This window comes from Mastigoproctus giganteus, chromosome 1, assembly GCF_048544385.1.
Source record: "Mastigoproctus giganteus isolate SK-2022 chromosome 1, ASM4854438v1, whole genome shotgun sequence".
NCBI lineage: Eukaryota > Metazoa > Arthropoda > Arachnida > Uropygi > Thelyphonidae > Mastigoproctus > Mastigoproctus giganteus.
The window spans coordinates 159,618,693-159,640,158 of NC_143575.1; the positions used below are offsets into that span (position 1 = coordinate 159,618,693).

The 21,466-nt window shown below is 36.7% G+C and overlaps 1 protein-coding gene across 1 annotated transcript in view; it reads right to left on the reverse strand.

Annotated features, from left to right (window-relative positions):
- Positions 1-1,174: 1,174 nt before the first annotated feature.
- LOC150091213 (dual specificity tyrosine-phosphorylation-regulated kinase 2-like) overlaps positions 1,175-21,466 on the reverse strand; it is a 54,781-nt gene continuing 34,489 nt past the window's right edge. Inside the window, exons 2-3 of the mRNA XM_090382826.1 lie at positions 7,506-7,662; positions 1,175-1,394 (exon numbers count right to left, since the gene is read on the reverse strand). The gene's annotated coding sequence lies outside the window, so the exon portion shown is untranslated. The remainder of the gene's footprint in view (positions 1,395-7,505; positions 7,663-21,466) is intronic.

A 21,466-nucleotide genomic window follows, 5' to 3' on the forward strand; every position in this document is an offset into this window, starting at 1 on the left:
GCCCTACATGGTAACAGTGAATCCAGATGACACTAACTCTTTCGACAAGACAAAGCCCCACTTAAATCTTCCTTTTCCAAAAAAAAATTTAAAAGAACATCAGTTTCAAGCAAGGGTTGATCCACCTATGGGCACAGAGCACATGTGTTTCCCAACTCTGTCCTTATGGATGTGAAGCAAATTAGCAGCAGGTAAAGTTGGATTGTAGCAATGACAAATCATCATTTGTCATCCTGCATGAGATTACCAATGTGTCTGTGCACCTCATGTCCCCAAATCCTGGATCTGCCTTTGGTTTAAAAAAAAAAATCATATTGTGTGAATTGGACATGTCAGAGTATAAAGTGCACTTTCAGGTTGGGAAAGGGGGGAGGAAAGAACCTAACTCTCTTTCCAGTAGATCACTATACTTTACTAAGAAATCTAGAAATAATGACAAGCTTTTTTTTTTCCTTTAGGCAAATCAGTTTTGTGATTTAGAATATAACCGAACAATTTAAGTTTATTTGCCTTAAACCACATGCAAGGGCAGCACATTCATATGGCTATTGTTAATGTGGCAAACAATTTGATAAACTAAGAATAAATAAGAACTATACAACTCATTTTATATTTATAAAATTCCAAATCACCTCTTTTACTCAATATATTAGAAAAATAAATATAAAAATTAAGAAGTCTTACTTTCATAATCCAGTATACTGAAATTCAGAAGAAGAAATAAGAAAATGTATTAGGCCAGTAAATTACAACTGCTGCTAACCATCTTGTATAAGCTTACACTAACCTTAAATGCAGTGGCACACAGGCCCAATTAGAAAAGCTACCTACAGTACTTGTATGTGTTTGAAGAACTGGCTAAATTTGTTAGCTACAGTCACTGTGCTTATAAGACAATTTCCTTGTTGACTGTTCTTGGTAATATAATTACTTCTGAAATGAATAATGACAAACTGAGAGAGTTAGAAATCTCAATCTTTTGTGAACTGTGAGCCACATTTAAAATTCAAAATATCTGGTAAGCCACCATAAAATATGTAGATTATGAAAATAAAAATTACCACTGAAAATTCACCGTAAAGAACCTTTTATTTACACTTTAATTCATATGACTATAACATTCTTGAACTTTTCAAAAGTTCACTCTCCTTATCTTTCAGAAATGCGACCTGACAGCATCTATTGTATTTAGACAATACTGCATGCCTTCCTGAACTAAAAATTTCTTTTTACTCAGTTACAACATAACATATTTCCCCCTCTTGTTCAGAAGAAAAACTCATATCTTCATGGAGTCCTTAATGTGTTCCAGGAAATGCTTGAGATGACTCTGCAAGCTGCTAATAATAGCTCTGTGAGCTACATGTAGCTTGAGAACTACACATTGGGGAACCCTGTGATAAAGTTAAAAATTATTCATGTTTGATTAACCATTAATTTAATGTTTATCAATGAAATTTAAAGAGATTCTTGGCTAATTTTATAAATTAAAAGGAAAAAAAATTGTTACTTGCTGTTGTTAGTTTGAAACAGCCTTAATAATGGACACACATGCACACTGAGCTAATTTCAGTTGCACAGTGCTGGGGGAAGATGTGTTACAAGCCAACATATTAGGCACTTGTCAAATGTTAGCACTCCATCATGGTTGCATACATACAGAACAGAACTTCTTGTGATTTCAATCATGTAATCTTTGTTTAAAAAATCCCTTCCCACCACCAAGACTTGATTAGCAGAACAGTGTGGGAAACCCCCACATTTAGGCATATCCTTAAATCAATCTGAGAAATAGGCCAGAAAATTTCTGTTCAAATAGGCAATTTCTATTAAATAATCCAGTGCAAGCATGTTATCTATGGGTTAATCATGGCACCTCTTATATTTACTTGAATTAACAATTTAAAAAGTCTTGGTTTAAACCTTTTCAGAGTGTGTGTGTCCCTGTGTATATATATATGTATACACACTCACACATATATATGTGTGTGTCCCTGTGGGTATGTATACATTTTTCAAGGTTCTTTCAGTAAGTGTTACCATCACTTATTAAGTTTATAACAGACTGCAGCGTGAAAATAGATTTTAAAATTGAAAAAGGGTGTTCTGTCAGCCATTGTTTGATTGAAATCAAATAACGCAATACATAAAGCGGTGATAGTATTAAAGAGTATTTTGCAATTTTTTTGATATTTTAAAAATGCTGATTTGATTTTTGAAATAATTTCACTCTGAATACTGGGATAACCACAATAAAATAAGAACAAATTAATACTGAAAAGCATTCTTGTGCAAAGATTTCATTCTTACACATTTTCAAAATTCCATGAAAAGAACTTGCTACTCCACACCGTGCTCATAAACTTACTCCCGAAAGGATTATAGAATGCATACACTATTATATATGTGAAGTCAGAAATAAACATATTTCAAAATAATGATGGAAAAAATATATCCCTAGCTATAATTTTCTTCCTTTTCCTATACAGAACTGTGTGTAATTTTTTTTTTTTTTTTTACTAGACTGATAGCTGATTTAACTAACTTTGAAAAAATATTTTTGTTAACAATAACCTGAAAAAATATTTTTGTTAACAATAACCTTACTATACAAAGAAGAAAACAGCAATCAGAATGTGTGGTTTCTGATAGTGTAATATGTTAAAACTACTATTTAAAATTAATCATTGGTTTATTGGAAATAGCTCAATTTCTCTTAAAAATTGCTACCATAAAGTGCTAGGTCATTCCAATCACATGTTGTAACTGGAATGAGCAGTCTTCAGCCATGTTGTCTCACAAATTTTGAGGGTAAATTTGAAAGAATTATTTTTAATGTACTTTTCCTACAATTTGTCTTTAGAGAAACTTTAGTTTCTCTTAAAGACAAATTATGTCTTTAAGGAAATATGTATCCCTGTCATAAAATTATGTGGGAAGAGGTGGGAGCTATTTACTCTTAATCATATGAGTTTAAACACTACTACTAAATAAAAATTTTAATTAACTTATTTTGCTACATTTGTGAAGGAGGAGATTTATATACTGAAAACCTTCTTGACCCTGTGAAAAGTGTTGGACAAATTCATATAGTCTACATAAAAAATTTTGCAAAATAACAAGCTGAATTTATATGAATTAAAACGACTTGATTTATAAACTTGCATAATGTTAAAATTATTATTGATAAATGTGTTATCGGTAAAGGAAGCTTCTTTACCTCTCTATACATTAAAAAAGTTTTCCTCCTAGTAATATTTATTTGAGCTAATGGGAGAAGAGGGCGGGGCAATTATATCACTACAAATGCACAGGTAAATAATTACAAAGGTCATTTCCTGATTAGATTTTGATCAGTGCATTATAACGTTATTATACAAATAATAACGTTATACAATACAAAACTATCAAATATTTAAAAAAACTAAACTATTTACAATCATATCTCTACTATATTGGGACGATGGGCCCCTTCATCAGCTGCCATTAATATACCAAAAATGTTACAATAGAACATCAAATGATGCTGGATGTGGTCATGTATTAGAAGCACAGCACATGGTTGGTGAATGTTAAATGGAAAAAACAAATGGATTACTTGGCAGAATCAGACATGTTGATGATGCAGAGCATGTACATAGGGTGCACGCCAGCATTCAGCACATTGAAAGACAGCTGCCTCCATAACGTTCAACCTCGTTCATGTGTTCACTGTCCAATACATAACCAGCCCAGCATCATTTGATGTTCCATTGTAATGTCAGCTGATGAGGGGACCTGATATAGTTTGTATATTTGTAAATAGTTTAAATATTTGTATAGTTTGTAAGTATTTCAGTTAATATTTTAGTCCTGCTCTTTCGAATGCAACAATATTCCTCATGCATTATGGAACCCAAAGCAAAAGGCCTTTTCCTAAGTGACCTATATAAACACAGGTAAATAATTACATAGTGATATTTATTTTACCTTGAAAATGCCACGTGGTGGGGTAGTCAATGGAAGAGGGGTCACGTACAAGTGGATGGGGCAATTACGTCACTACAAATGCACAGGTAAATAATTACATAGGTCATTTCCTGAGTAGATATCGATCAGTGCGTTTCAACAGGTGTGTCTTTTATGTAGAAAAGCATATGTGGGGGCTGGCAAGCAGGGGGCGGAGTCGCCTCGTTGTTATTATTATTAAATACTAAATAGTATTATTAAATACTAAAACTTTTTTTTCAGACAATGCATACAATGTATGTAATTAGTCTGCAGAAATTATTTAAATAAGTGATACTTTTACTTTTGAGATGCAGATCAAATTATATAAGATTTATTAAAAAAATAATATATTAGCCAATTTTTAGATATTTTTTCTCTAATGCATCACTGAGCTAATATATTCAAAAAATATTCATAACTAATGGTACATTTAAGTAAACACCAGAGGTAAAACTATAAATTCTGCCCCTGCCTCTTCCAGTAGACATACCAAATCAGTGCCAGCCGGGTGGGTAAAGTGCCTACCTGGCAACCCAAAGGTCGCGAGTTCGAATCCTGCCTCAGGCTTGGATCAAAGTACTGCAAAAATCTTGGGAGGTGCATTATAGCCATAGAAGCCGATGCGCCAAAAACTACAAAAAAAAAAAAAAAAAAAATCAGCTGTCAAGCCAGTTTCAGCCATGAACCCTACACCAAAAGTTAATGTGCAACGGTTACTTTGAAAAGAGACCTGTCACGTACCACATGGTACCACATGACTACCGTCAGGTTAATCGTGTGGATCACTTGAAAATTACTATATCATGTCAGCTTATCAAATATCTAATGTTTTTTTGTTTTTTCTTTTAAATACAAGAATTTTAGACCTCGTAATCAGTGCTACATTGAAGACAAGAGGAACTAGGGTTGATAGAGCTACAAAGATAAATCTGTAAACTCACTAAGTACTTTCAAATTCAGTTGGGGAGGGGTGGGGGTTTCCTCAACACAGTTCAGAGCTCAAATTAATCAAATACCATACATGGTAATTTTGAAATTTACAAAATATTCAGTTATCAGCAAGATTTTGTATAGTTTTATTCATTCATGGCTACTGAGATAGAAATAACTGCAGTATGTTTTTTTTTAACCTAAGGCAAGGTGAATGGCCACAAGTAAAATGTGTGAATATACCCATCCAACTAGACAGCTCATTCAACCGGCACATTCTAAAAATAATATATTTAAAGAAGACACTTGTATGAATTGTTTTTTCATCAACTCAGTATCAAAGAAAATGTGAATTAAATAATTAAACATTACATAAAAACAATAATGATTAACAAGACAGTCTACATTTAAAAAAAAAAAATTAACTTAATCATCCGTTATTGTATACAAAATTAGATCAGAAAGTTGTTGAAAAATACAGATGTACCTTAAAACAGAAACTGGATATTTGTAGGAGGCAAAAATTAACATATTTATAAAGGAGCATGATCTTGGCTCTTAAACAATTTATGTTATAAAAGCACAATAGGTAATAAGTTTTCAGTTTTAAGTATGAAAAGAAGTATTTTAAAGTTGAGCCAAAAGAAATAAAGTATAATGTATACACTGGCATGACTAAGTTGACTGTTGGATACACTATACAATGAAATGCCGCAACAAAGTTTAAACACATTTACTGCTTCCTGAATGTACATACAGGCTTCAGATTTTCATCCATTCACCATACTTTTAGAACTTCATCTTCCCCTGCGACAGAAGAAAAACTGGATATTTTTGTCAAGCAACCTTCACCAGAGGCTGATTAATTCAGTCATAGTGAGAAGAAAGCCCAAAAATGTTTCTGCCCTTTGCAATCCAGATTGGCTCAACCCATGGTTTTCAGTCCTAGGCCAAAACCATTGCCAGAAAAGCCAGCAGAAAGTTGCTAACTCCACAATGTGAAGTTTAACTTTATGTTGTATAGTGAAGGTGCTTATAAGAGTAATGCTCATGCAATAAGCACCTTCTAATCCCTGTAGATTCCAGATAATTAGCCTAATCTAAAGATCTAGAATTATCTAGAATCTAAGAGTTATGTAAAAATTACAGTAATTCTATATGTAGTACTACTTAAAAAAAGTTTAAGAGCCTTTAACCAATCATTTACTTATGAAATTTAGTTTATCTTTACCTTCTATCCATGCATCAATACATCTGCTGAAATCAAACCTTTTGATCTGTTCAGTTATTTAAATTTGCTTGCCTTAACTTAATTTTTATTACATTTTTCAAAGATACAATGTAGATTAAATTAATTCTACTATTACATAAGAATTTCTTAAAAACCAGGATGGGGGAGATGATATGAAAAACAGATATGCAGTAATTAAGTAGTAAATAGTTTAATAATCTCATTTTGAGGAACATATCTCAATACTGCATGGGAAGTATACTGGATCACTTACAACATAGCTTTACCTACTATTATTTTATAAACAGTTTTCACAATTAAATCATGACAACCCTTTAAAATACAGGCAATCCTCAACTTTGGTTGAATTTATGTCAATCCACATTTATATTAAAAGCAAATTATCACTCAGTTATTTGTGGCAAACTGACCTGCATCTTTTTTATTATTATTGTATTATATATTTTTTTATATACTACACCAATACAGGCAAAATAAGAATAAAATTTATATGGGTGGAAAATAAAGATTTTAAGTTTTTAAAAAATATACTTAGAGCAGTCTGCTTGCATTTATGGCATAATGCTTACCACAAGTTCTGGTGCTATAATCTGCAGAGTAACGCTCAAGTTTTCAGAGTTCAAATTTGTAAAGAAATATAGAAAGGCCATTATGTTATGAGAACAATAATAGTACTTAGTGAGAATGGACTGTTGAAGTAAAGTAATTAAATTAAACACTATTACATATTTTATATATAAGTATGTAGCTAAATAAATATGCCATCTGTATTCATAACTATAAAAAGTTGCATATCTGACTCCCTGGTCAGGGATGTCATTTCTTTGGGGGGAAAAGTGGTTTCATCTTAGGGTACCTTGTATAGGAACTTAAACTGTTGTAAGTCTGAGGAGTGGCAGTACAAAATTTTAAATTTATGAGCCTATACATTTTCTGTCAGCACCTAAGAAATTTGGAGGGGGGGGGGGACTTATCTTTCAGGTACCTAACATCCCATGACACAGACCAATAAATTATGAAAACAACCATAATATTTTCTTAGTATAAACTACATACTGTCTTGCATATCAAGAAAAATAAAATCAGATCTTAACTAAATACGATGAAACGGAAAAAATATAATTGCTGCTTAAATATATAGGCCATCTTGGCTCAGATTTTCCTTGGTTCCTGTAAACCAGGTACAAAGCAGTAAAAAAAAAAAAAAAAATAACAACATTAAAAAACAGGAATTCATAAATAAATAAATAAATAGCATATAATATACAAGCTCACCATATAATTTGATCAGAAAATACTATGATAATTTTCTTTGAATACAGGGAAGCCTTACTTAATGTCACTGATGCATTCCTGGAAAATGGGATGCTAACTGAAATGGATTTTCCCACATACACAATGTAATAAATTGGAGCTGCATTCTCAACCAACTGATTGGAAACATATTTTCTGGACAAATAAGGCTGAAAACCTTTCCAAATGAAGAACTCCTAAAAAAGACAATTAATCTTTAATATATTCTATAAAATTCATAAAGCAGGAACTTAAAATAGCTATGGAATGACCACACTATTAATCAGAGTTTTTACAATTAGATCAATAAACATTAAAAACAGGGATAATTATTTATTTATTTGTTATTTGATTTTTTTTTTTTAGGAGCATTAGCAACTAAGGCCATATTGCTCCGGGATATGCGGTGGTCATTCCCTGACCTTTCCGCATCCTCCGTATTTGGTGGTGACGGGCTCGAACCCCGGTCTAATCGAGAAGCGTGTGCTACGCACTGCTGCTCCTTCCCACCTGGCTACGGAGGCGCCAAAAACAGGGATAATAACCATCTCTATATCAGGGGTGCCCAACAAGTCGATCGTGGATTTAATTTCTGTCGATCACGATGAATTTTAAATATACAGTCATCCCTCGATTTGTGCACTTTGTGCAATGAAATTTTTGCGATGGTAGATTGTGGCACATTTTAAAGGAAAAAAGTAGATCGCATCACAAATTAAGTTGGCCAATCCTGCTCTATATCAACGACAAACTAGTGACATATACAGGAATGTGGCCATATTTTTTTCATTTAAAGATCAATCTAAAAAGCTGATCTATTAGCCACACCTAGCAGTGAAAAATAAGTGTAATCTGTGCAAAATTAAACAGAAATAAATTTTTTATTAAAGAGTTAAGTATTTTTAACTTTGTATAATATCAATAAACATTATTTACTAACTTTCACAAACCACCACATTCTATACATTAAGTTTAAAAACAAGAAAAATACAGTTGCAACTATAAAACTGTCACAGCTTTCCAAAACTAGCTTGTTCTCCTATGTTAATCAACATCTTTAACATCCTCTCATTTTGACTGGCAGCTATTATTCAAACTTTATTTGCCTTAATTTATTTTTTAAACTTTTTGAAGCGTAGTATGTAATGCTTGGAAATTTTCTTGTAACTGCTGCTTCATTTTGTGTATATAATTTTTTTTCCCAATGGTCTGCAACAATTATATTTTTTGCATGCAAGAGGGAAAAGGATTATTACCAACTGCTCTTTTTATTATATTATTGTTTAAACTAAGATGCATTTAGGGCTTTAGCCCTAAATGCATCTTAGTTTAAACAATTAAGGTGGCATCGTTTTAAGTTATATCTCATATTGTGGATACCTTCACAACAAGTGCACTACTTTGAATAAGTAACACTGGGGAGAAGACTAATGTTACTTATTCTCAGATGGATACCACCACCCAGACGGCACCATTTCAGGGCTATTTTGTATTTGTGTGGGATAATAAATTGACTACCCAGTTGTCCCTATCAGACTTAGAAAAGCAAAAAGGTAGAGGGAAAGTAATAGTAGGAGTGGAAGAGGAAAAGAAATGGTGTAGCAGAATGAAAGGGACAGTAACTCCTTCAACTCACACCACTCAAAAACTCAAACTCCTCAAATAGGCAACGCTTCCCCAGTGGAGAAGGCTGTTGTTACCTATTCTTGGAAACTCCGGACATCATCATCAGGCTACCCCTGGTGCCGTTTCAGGGCTATTTGGCCCTTCTTCGGTGGGTGGGGAGGTACCCAAGTGATGCAATAATGGCAAAATGATTATGAAGTATAACTCCACAATATGAGAGATGTCTGATGGTGTATGATGTATTTAGACTAAGATGCATTTAGGGCTAAAGCCTCAAGCTGCAATCAAGTTTAGACTGTGTATATAGTCTAAACTTGCTTGCAGCTTGCTTAGTCTTCTCCTCAGGTGAAGCGTTACTTATTCGAAGTAGTGCAATACCATGGCAACTCTTTGTGAAGGTAACCACAATATGAGATATAACTTTAAAAAGATGCCGCCTTATAAATATTCTGTTAATTCAGAAATAGCTGTGTATTAATGATCCTATTGCACTTAATATATACATTGTTTTAAATATTAAGGCCATTAAATATGGAAAAATAGATGGAAAACCTACTACATGTCATAGTACAACTAATAATTCATCATGTTTAAGCAAATAGATTAACCATATTATACAATTCCATGCATATTTCTATACATATGGTAATAATTTAATTTACAGATTCTAAGAAAATATTCTGGTGTAGAGTAGCACTTGATGTATCAAGGTATCTGACATCAGTAAAAATATTTTACTGATTAAAAAATAATAATTTTAAGCATGTTTAAATTAATGTTCATGTTTATACTCTGGAATGACCACTAGGTCGGCAAAATTTACAATAAATCATCAATATAAATGTTAATCGTATTTAGCAGACACAGGCATTTTGATTCTATATAACAAAAAGTAAGAGTGCAATGTGCTTATACAAACAATTCACCCCCAACTATTGTATACAAAAGAGAATATTAATATTAGAATATGATGCAAGAAAAAAGGTTCTAAACCATCAGTCAAAAAAAAAAAAAAAAAAAAACCCACTTCACCCATCCACACCCTGCAAGAATTTGTCTAGTTCTACCTTGAATTTATTCAAACCACCACACTCCCATAAAAAGAGATGGAAGTTTGTTCCAACAATTAAACACAAGCTAACTGAAAGCAAACCTCAACACATCTATCCTGCAACCATCCTTCCTCAACTTAAATTTATGGCCCCTCATCTGTAGGCTCAGTAAGAGGAAGAATGCCATATCAATTATTAGCCTTATAGTGTAAATAAGCCCGAGACTTATGCTACAACAGCCAAAAAAAAAAAAAAACAATTCTGAGATACCCTGTGTGTGTGTGTGTGTGTGTGTGTGTGTGTGTGTGTGTGTGTGTGTGTGTGTGTGTGTGTGTGTGTGTGTGTGTGTGTGTGTGTGTGTGTGTCAGAAGTAGGCCTCTGGGTTTGCCAAGCCCTTTTTTTTTTTTTTTTTTATATGAAAACCCCAAACACAAGAGGTATTAGAACCTATAGTGCTTAGTACTGTGCTTGGTTTGAAGGTTGAGAAGACATAAGGAGATATTTGTTGATATTAGACTTGAACTTCTGTAGACTGTAATTTTCAGGAAATATGTATGAAGGAAGGTTTTTCCAGAAAACGGCAGTTGAATGAATAAAGGAGGAAGATGAAAAGTTGGTTCTGTGAGTTTGAAGTTGGACAATAAATGAATGTTGGCTGGTGGCAGCACGTGTTCGGACTGTTTTGAAAGAGAGAGCGGGAATTATAGAAGCCAATTCAGAAAAACAGTGCCCATGGTTGTTGTTGTTATTTGGTTTTTAGGAGCATTAGCAACCAAGGCCATATTGCTCCGGAGATATGTGGCAGTCATTCCCTGACCTCTGTATTTGGTGTTCACGGGCTCGAACCACAGTCTAATTAAGAAGCGTGTGCTACGCACTGCTGCTCCTGGCTACTGATGCGCCCCGTGTGCTCATGGAAGTATCTGTAGAAAAGGCATGCAGCAGAAACAGTACATCTATGAGACAGCGAGCGAAGAGACTCTGTTAGAGAGAAGTCATTAATTAACCTAACTGCCCTCTTCTGAATGTAATCTAGATGCCTAAGAGAAATTTTGGGGGTACCGCTCCAGATGTGAGAACAATATTCCATGGCAGTGCAGATTTCCGATTTGTACAGAGTCAACAGCTGTTTGGAAAAAAAGTAACAACCAGAGCAAAAGAGAAAACCAAGTTTTTTAAATGCTGAGGAAGCAATATTTGTAATATGCTTGTGCCAAGAGAAATTAGAAGTCAGGGTAATCCCCAAAAGAGAGATATAATTTTCCCTAGAAATTGGAGTGTCACCAAAGATAAGCATAGTAGCAGAAGAATCCTTTTTGCAAGATATAAGACAAGATTGAGTTTTAGAAAGATTAAAATCAACTAAACTGTCTTTGCCCCACTGGAGATCGGCATTTAAGGAATTGGTAGTGGATATTCAAGAGGTTGAAGATGATTGGGCAGGGCAAAGTTTCTCAAAATGGAAAGTGGAATGCAATGTGCTATCATCAGCAAAACTATGGATAGGATTTCCAGTCAATTGAAGAAGGTCATTAATATACAAGACGAAAAGAGTTTGAGATAGAACTGAACCTTGGGGGGACACCAGCATTAGTGGAAAAGTTAGAAGACAGCCATCTACCATCACCCTCAGTGAGTGATCAGAGAGAAAACTGGATAACCAATTACAAAAAACAGTTGGCAAACCATAAGATGGAAGCTTGTTTAGGAGACCTTTATGCCAAACACGATCGAAAGCCTTTGGAATGTCAAGAGCAACTGCTTGTGTTTCATCAAACTTTTCCATTGAATTTGTCCATAAATGGGTAACATAAGTCAGAATATCACCAGTGGATCGACAATGACAGAATCCGTACTGGCAATCATTGATCAGAAAGAAGGTTTCTAGTTAGTTTAAGAGTTGGCGGTTAATTGATTTCTCCATTATTTAGAAAGAGTAGAAGTAATTGCAATAGGACGGTAATTGGGTGGGAGGGATTTGTCACCCTTTTTAGGAACTGGCTGGATATGAGCAAATTCCCAAACAGAAGGAAAAACATCTCTGAAATAAGAAAGTGAAAAAAGGCGGCAAAGAACAGGAGTAAGTTCAGGAGCACAGGTTTTGAGAACAAGCTTTCTTAGCATCAAGATTCGTCAAAATCCTTTTGATGGAAGACTACAGGAGGCATTGAATGGAGCATGGTGGGAGGTGTTTACCAAGATCATTAATACAGAAGTTGGAAGAAAAATGGGATGCTAGCAGGTCAGCTTTATCCTTGGCTGAAATGACAACAGAACCAACTGGTTTTGACAGAGTTGGGAGCAGAGATGGGCAAAAGTTGCAGCCAATAGCTTTGGTAAGAGAGCAAAATGCTCGGCTACCAATAGAGCAAGAAGCAAGTTTTCTACTCTTAGCCTGTTAAAAATCTAGTTTAGAGGTGGTAGATGACTTTCATCAACCGGTGAAATACCACCACTTTGCTTATTGGAGGCTTGAAGTGGTGAAACCCATGTTTAGTCTCTAGAGCAAAGTTTCCGGCATCCCCCTCCCCCCATATTTCTCCTTCAACCCATGCATGGTACTAAGTACTATAGGTTTTGATACCTTTCGTGTTTGGGGTTTCATAAAAAAAAAAAAAAAAAAGAAGATTAATAACTGCTTTACAATTGTTGTGAGCTTTGGTGTAGGCAGAAAATGAAACTGAAGATTTGGAAACAAGCCAATTATGATATGCAGTGTTCTCTTGAACCACCTCAGCACATTTATTGGAAAACCAAGGTTTAGATAAAGGACAAGATTTTAAAGTGGAGTGTGGAATAAAGGATTCCATTCTTACAAGAATAATTTTGCTGACACGATCTGAGCAAACATTGACATCAGAAGTTTTGAAACAGTAGTGAGCCCAAGGAAAATAAGAAAAGAAATCTTGCAGGTCATCCCATTTTGCATTCTTGTAATAGCAAACAATATGAGGTTGGGAATAGCCATGAGATAAAGGCTCCATTGGAGAACAGACAATCACCAAGTTCTGATCTGAGGTGCCTAAAGGACCACTCACTTTGATCATGTACTTAGAAGGGTTGCTTGTGAGAAAAAGATCAAGTGTGTTGGCTGCATGGTTAGGGTTGTCCAGTATTCTTGTAGGTAAATGAACACCGTGCAAAGGTCATTAGTAATTGCAAAAGCCTCAGCATCTTGACCAGCTGGGTCGGTGTGACTAGAAAACAGAAGCCAGCTGGAGTTGTGAACATTAAAATCACCAGGGAAAATTATCTCACTGTTAGGAAAGTTGGACTGGAAAAATTCAAGTTGGAAGTCAAAGAGCACCAAGTGATTAGTGGAGTTGGGAGAATGGTAGAGACAACAGATGAATATGACACAATGAGGTAGAGAGATTTTAAGCCAGAGAAGATCGAAAAGAGGAGATTCCAAATTACCAAGTCTGTGATAGGGAATATCGGAACGGTCATATGCACAAGTACCACCTTTGAGGCGAAAGGAATTATACAGCAAATAATTTGGGCAACTGAGATGGGCAGTAGTTGAATCAACCGATTTTAAATCCCCAATTTCTTCACATTCTCTGTAACCAACATACACAAAGGCGTTTCCCCTTGGCTGTATTATGTCCTGTTCCAAAAAGGTCTGCAAAAATTGCACAAGTTGCACATTTTTTTAGGCCATGATCTGTAGGAGAATCATTCCTCAGTCCCCCCCCCTACATCCCCACCCCCGAGTCACAGAACTCCCACTACTTTGTGCCCGTTGTTTTGCTGCTCTAGTCTGGGGCATGATTTCCATTTAAATACAATTTAACTGATTAATATTAAAAAATTAATCAATTTAACTGATTAAATGACAGTACTATGCTAACCTAATGGAGTCATAAATGCAATAATATGTATTATGCTATCAAGTTTATGTTATACCTTATTCCAATGGTTCTCAACTTTTTTGGCCAAGGTACCATTTGGAAGTTCGGCAAGGTATACCCTAAGATTATTGTAGGCATAGAACGCTAAGAAAGGGGTGTTTTTTTCTGATTTTCCCAAGACTATTGTATTATAGTGGAACCAAAAATAATCGCTACTCTTAAAATTTTAAACTAAAAAAATAATAAAATAAGTAAGTTGTTGCTGTTTAAGGGTTTTAAGACACAAGGGCATCAAAGGCCAAGATCTGTCTTTCTGTTGTTTTTTTTTTTTTTAACGGAAATCAATTTTTTTCAGATTTGGTTGTGAAATTGGATTTGCTGAATAAAATTAAACAGTTCATCTAGATTTACAGAGTTGTCTAATATCTGTTGAAGGGTAAGTGGATTCTGATTATTGCATAAACTCTTGTTGCTGAAGCATGGGCATACCAAAAGGATGTGTTTTACTGTAATCTGAACTTGGCATTGAAAATAGAGAGGAGGATTTTTATTAGCTAGTAAATGATAATGTGTCAGATGGGTGTGGCCAATTCTTAGTCAGGCAAGCATTACTTCTCTGTGATTTTTCCTGATGCTTGAGTCCCATGTTTGTGGATTTGGCTTATTTCCTGCAGTTTATTGTTGATTTGATTTCTCCATATCTGGACCCATTCATCTTCACATGCTCTAATAATAATTGGTCTAAAATCAGAGTATGGAACTATCATTGTATTGCTTGGCAGTTCAGAAACTGACTTTGCTCCATTATCTGCTTTTTCATTGCCTTTTATTCCAGAATGTCCTGGGATCCATCAAAGAGTTATTTTAGAGTGGTTTTTTGACAGAGTTTGATTAGAGAGTCAATTTCTAATAGGACAGGATGACGAGAATGATGATTACCCTGTATGGCTGACTGTGACGGCATGTTTGCATTATCAGGGTACCTGCCCAACCACCAATGAGTAATCCAACAAGCTTCAAAATGCGTCTGGGTGGTGGTGCCCACTGAGAATAATAGTAGCCTCCTCTGTATATGTGTTATTTATTTGAAGTGGTGCAATATCTGGTATTCCATTGTGAAGGTAGCCACAATATCAGATAAAATTAAACGATGCCTTTACATTACGTATGTATTTAAATTTGTGGGTAAACTATGGTGTATCTACATTCAGTAACAACTTATGCAAGACTGTAATCAGTTATAACTGATTACAGACCTACAGACCAAAGTGAAAATTTCACCCTCGTTCACTTTACTTTCACCTCTCAGAGCCTGATACACTTCAATCAAGTTTCTTCTAGGGTGCTTAGTTTGCAAGCTCTGTAGCCCAGATATTTGAAGTCTTTACTCACATGGATGCCCTTTTGATGATTCCACCAGGTGCATAGAATGCTAAGAATGCTTATGTTAGCTTAAACTGAATAATCATTAATCACAACCTTCTGCTTCCTGCCCTAGTCATCCTGTAATCCATCTAAGGATCCCAACATGTTCCAGCTCATTCAGTAACAACTTATGCAGGACTGAGTCAAATGTTTTGCTGAAACCCAAGTAAACAACAATTTGAAAATTATTTCCTTCATCCAGCTAGGTTAGTTAAACATGATTTTTCCCCTTTCAAAACCATGCTGTGTTAAATGATCCTGTATTGCACTGTTGATTATTGTCTCCATAAAATTACCCACTTCACTCTTAGCAGCACCTTTATGTATTGAAGATACATTATTGCAGTGGTTTTCAACTGGGGTGCGATGTAATTTTTTAAAAAAATGTTTAAGTTACTTAAACATTTTTTTTTTAAATTTATATATTTATTTCATTATAAAAAGGTACGTCCTTATCTTACCTATGTGAGTAAGAATTTTCTGTGCTTACCACTCTAAAAACTAAGAAGAGGGAAAAACTACAAATGATTGATAAAATGGGAGCATGTATCTCCAATATTCCACCTAATATCAAAAAGATCTGCAAATCACACCAGGTACAAATATCTCATTAAAAAGTAAACCAAGGGTTTAAATACTTTACAATTTATGTTATCTTTTTAATTTTGTGGTGATCTATAACTGATGTTTATTTAGTACCTGTATATAAAGAATAAAATTATTATATACATATATATAATTTGTATTATGAATTGTAATTTTGTTTATAATTATATTATTATAATAACTATCATGTTTTTTTTTTTTTTAATATTAGATATATATATACAGAGAGAGAGAGAGAGAGAAAATCGGATCTAATAGACAGAATATTGAGCAGGGGTGCAACAAAATAAAATACTTAAGGGTGCCATTATTAAAAAAAAAATGGTCGAAAACCACTGCATTAGTGCTTCTCTAATCCAAAGGAATCTTTCCAGGGTCCTGTGACACTCATAATTAACCTTAATGGTTCAATGCACTCCCTTTCCTTCTTCCTCAAAATTATTGGGTATAAGGCCATCAACTCCAGGAACCATACTTGTTCTTAGCCTCAAAAGCTTTTATAATAAATCATCTTCTAAAATTTCAATATTACTAATTTCATGCTTTCCAGCTTCACTTGCACAGTTTATGCTAACCATGAAGGATCATTCTTCTGTAAATACTGATGCGAAGTATCTGTTCAATTCAGAGTTGGGCATCCCTAACCTAGATACCATAGTTTATCTTGGTCCAGCCAGCTGCATAAGCTTGAGGTCTCTGCACTAGTCCCTTTTTTTTTTTTTGGTAGTTGTTGGCGCATCGGCTTCTGTGGCCACCCAAGGTTTTTTTGCAGTACTTTGATCCAAGCCGAGGCAGGATTCGAACCCGCGACCTTTGGGTTGCCAGGCAGACACTTTACCCACCCGGCTAGCCCAGTCGGCGCACCAGTCCTCTGCTATGCTGCTGAAGGGTCAGCTCAGTGTGATGAGGTCACCAAATGTTCACTCTGGGTGCATCTCGCTGAGGGCAGTCAGGCACCAATTATCTCAGTGTGTGTGCCAGGATGAGCGACTGAGCTTCACTGCTCACACACACACACACACACACAGTACATTTGAGAGAGGGTAAAGGGGCTTTATGGTAGCCTACAGTGATTGAGACATAAAGGAGAGCCCTCCATCTCCTTTATGATAACAATCTTTTCCCCGATAGTGACATAGCAGCTGGAGCTCGTGGGGGGGGGAGTCCATAGTTCATGTAAGCATGGGGGGATATCTTATTTCAGCACAGAAGTTCAGTCTGTGCTGAAAGAAGGTAGAGGTTGACTCTTCTGGATATTACTCGAGCATGTAGAACTGTGGCTACAGAAGCTGTGTTCATTCTTGCAGGGAAGGTCCTAGCAGACCTGTTCACAGCCAGGTCATGCCTAATGTGTTGTCTGAAGTGGGATATCCACAGACAAGTTGGTTGGTTGGTTTTGATTTTATTGGCGCATTAGCTACTGAGGCTATAATGCGCCAAGACCAAGTCATATATAAAAAATTTTAAACTTTCAGTGACCCAATTACTTAGGTCACTATGTCAAAATATATAACAATGTATAAAGGATAAATAAATAGAAAATCACAATAAAATGTAAATTTTATATATGAGCAAAAACGTTTATTGATTTTAAAAAGCTAAAAACAGCAGACACATCGTCATTTTCGGATAAAATCTGACTGAGTGTATAAGGCTCAGCTGGATGACTAAAAACGGTAAAATATAAATCACGTTCTTGTCTAAAACGTGGACACACGGTTAAAATGTGATGAATAGTTAAAATGGTGCCACAGTTCTCGCACATAGGACAGTCATCCGCCCTCAGCAGAAAAGCATGTGTAAGATAACAGTGTCCTATGCGGAGATGATCTAGAACAACTTCCTCTTTGCGGTTCCTGCGCAGACTAGACTGCCAGTGTTGGATTACAGGCTTTATCTGATAGAGCTTGTTTGTGACTTGCTCATGCCAAGATTGTTGCCATTGGGAATGTAATTTAGTTTGTATTAGCTGCCTTAGTCTGTATAGGGGACTGACAGGCAATAAGTGTTGTGTGGTTCTGGTGATCTGGCCGCAGCATCTGCCAGTTCATTTCCCCTGATCCCAATGTAGCTCGGAATCCAGCAGAAACGGATGACCACTCAAACAGGGAATGTAACGTCTGCTGAATCCGTGTCACAATCGGATGAGGATTATACCTCATCCCCGATAAAGCCTGCAGTGTACTTGAAGAGTCAGTGTATACCATACATCTTTTGTGCTTACGGGTTTTAACGTAGTCCAAGGCTAGCTCAATAGCATACAACTCAGCTGTGTATATGCTGCATTCGTGGGGAATCTTCCCAGAGATAGTACTATCTGGAAAGATAGCAGCAGATCCTACAGACAACTCTGATTTCGAGCCATCTTACCGATGGCTCGAAACACAGGCAAAAAATCAGAGTAATCGGATCGGCGGGCAGCATAGAGTTGCTGGTAGACAGATGATGAGGTCCCAGACTTTACCCATTTCTTAAGGGAAAAGTCACAGGATGGGATATGAGCATGCCAGAGTGGAAGAGTTTCTTTTGGTGTTTTTGCAACCTTGTCTACCGTTATGTTAAACTCTCTGGGTAGCTCTTGGACACGAATACCAAAAGGTCGATTGGCAGTCTGACGGGTATTGTACAAGTTTTCCCAACGTGGCTCGAAAACGGGTGTCCACGTAGGATGGTCTGGCAGGGATTTCAACTTTAACGCATAGTTTAAAGACAGCTGCTTACGTCGAAGGGGTAACGGTGGGTCATTTACTTCGACGTATAAGCTCTGGACAGGAGATGTTCGAAATGCTCCAGTAGCAATACGGATAGCCTGATGATGGACAGGGTCCAACCATCGGAGGACACTATCTCTGGCTGAGGAGAATACCCGGGACCCGTAATCTAATTTGGTTCGTACAAGTGCACGGTAAAGCCGTAGTAGGGTGCATCGATCTGCTCCCCAACGCATGGAGGAGAGAGAGCGAAGAATATTTAGTCCCCTCGTGCATTTTGTACGAAGTTGACAAATACGTTCGAGAAAGGTCAACTTTTTATCAAACACAAGTCCCAAGAATTTTGTGTCTGACACTACTGGAATAACATTTTGTCCGAGCCTTAAATCAGGTTCAGGATGAAGATTACACTTGCGACAAGTGTACGCAAACGGTCTTCTCCGGCAAGAACCTGAAGCCATTAGCAAGTGCCCAGGAATTCAGATTATCAATGGCTTTCTGCAGTTGTCTTTCAATAACCCTCATGTTGCATGACTGACAAAATATGCTAAAGTCATCAACATAGAGGGCACTGTTTACAGTTGGAGGAAGTTGTTCTGTGATGGAATTTACTTTGATGGCAAAAAGCGTGACACTTAATACTGATCCTTGTGGTACTCCCTCCTGTTGGCTGAAGGAACGAGAGAGTGAGGATCCCACACAAACTTGGAAAGATCGATTGGCTAGAAAGTTTTTAATAAAAATGGGGAGTTGCCCCCTAAGACCAAGGCTATGCAGATCTTTTAAGATGCCAAATCTCCAAGTTGTGTCATACGCTTTCTCTATGTCAAAGAACACCGACACCAAGTGTTCGCGTTTTAGGAAAGTATCCCGGATGGATGCTTCCAATCTAATTAGATGGTCAAAAGTGGACCGGTTCCTTCGGAAGCCGCACTGGATGTTGGAGAGAAGGTCATTTGATTCTAGATACCATATTAAACGAGAATTAACCATTCTCTCCAGGATTTTGCACAGACAGCTAGTCAGAGCAATAGGACGATAATTGGTGGTGACTTCTGGATCCTTTCCTGGCTTAGGAAAGGCAAGAACGATTGCCTTTCGCCAGGAGTCCGGAAACTGCCCTTCAATAAAGATTCTGTTATACAGAAGGAGCAGACAATCCATAGATTTTGGTGAAAGATGTTTAATCATTTCATAATGGATGCCATCTGGTCCAACAGCACTTGCTTTGGAAAGAGTGAGGGCTCTTTTCAGTTCCTCTATAGTGAGTGTCCCGTTGTAGGGATAGAGCCCCTTGGACTTAAAATTAAGTGCTTGTTTTTCCAGTTTATGTTTCAGGACCAGGAACTCTGGGGAATACAAAGATGTTGCGGAGATGTTAGAGAATGTTTCCCCAAGAGCATTGGCTATTGCAGTTGGATCTTCAATAGTGCATCCATTATAATCTAGAATTGAAGAAGGCTGGGATGTATATTTTCCTTTCATTTTCCAGATTTTATCCCAGACTACCTTAGAGTTGGTAGACTGGTTAATAGATGATGTAAAACGGATCCACGATTCCTTTTGACTCTGACGACGGATGTAGCGTGCTTTGGCTCGTGCACGTTTGAAGGCTATAAGGTTGTTCGTGGTAGGATATTGGCGAAATATCCCCCACGCTTTGTTTTGAGCCTTTTTTGCTGTTGTGCATTGTGAATTCCACCAAGGTTTGGGAAAAGGTGGAAACCGGGCAGATGTTTTTGGGACAGCATTCGCAGCTGCTTGGACAATGATTTCTGTGATGTACTTTACTGCGTCATTGATAGGCTCCCGATTGACTGTACTGAGGTCAAAATTTGCCTGATGTTGGAAGGCATTCCAGTCACCGTGATCAAACTTCCACTGTGGTAACCTAAAAGGAAGACATGGCCTCCCACTGTGTAACAAGGTTATCACAGGGAAGTGATCACTTCCGTATGGATTCTCCTCCACTTCCCAAGTGAGTGAAGGGAGTAGAGAAGGGGAGCAGATAGAGAGATCAATGGCAGAAAAAGTACGGGTAGGCATGTGGAAGAAGGTGTTTGTTCCAGTATTTAGAAGGGAAAGGTCATTGTCATTGGGCATACGCTCTATGACTCGTCCCCTTCCGTTGATGTTAGCACTACCCCACAGGGTGTTATGTCCGTTAAAATCCCCGAGAAGTAAGAAAGGGGGAGGCAACTGCGTTAGAAGATCATCAAGGTCTTCCTGGGAGATGTCAGTCCCAGGTGGCAAATAGATAGAGCAGACCGTTAATAAAAATCCCACCGTAAGGCGAATTGCAACAGCTTCTATGCTAGTTGTAATTAGCAAGGGCTGCACTGGGGTCTGGTTACCCACAAGGATAGCCACTCCCCCATGAGCAGAGCCATCAGCAATTCTGTCCTTTCGAAAAATTGTGATGTTGTGCATGGTGGGATCATCATTTGCCTTTAGATATGTCTTCTGCAAGCAAAAGCAAACTGGCTCGTGCTTTTGCAGGAGGGCCTTGATGTCATCAATATTTCGCTGGAATCCACGACAATTCCATTGTAGGAATTTAGCCATTATTTTGGCTAGGTGGGTCCATCAGGTGGCTTCCGAGGTGCTGAGGGCTTACTTTTATCAGTCTTGGCTTTATCTTTTTTGGGGAAGAATGGATGCTGTCCCGTCTCCATTTCTTCCTCCGCAAAGAGTTCCAAGACTGAATCTTCGGGTACCTCCTTCTGC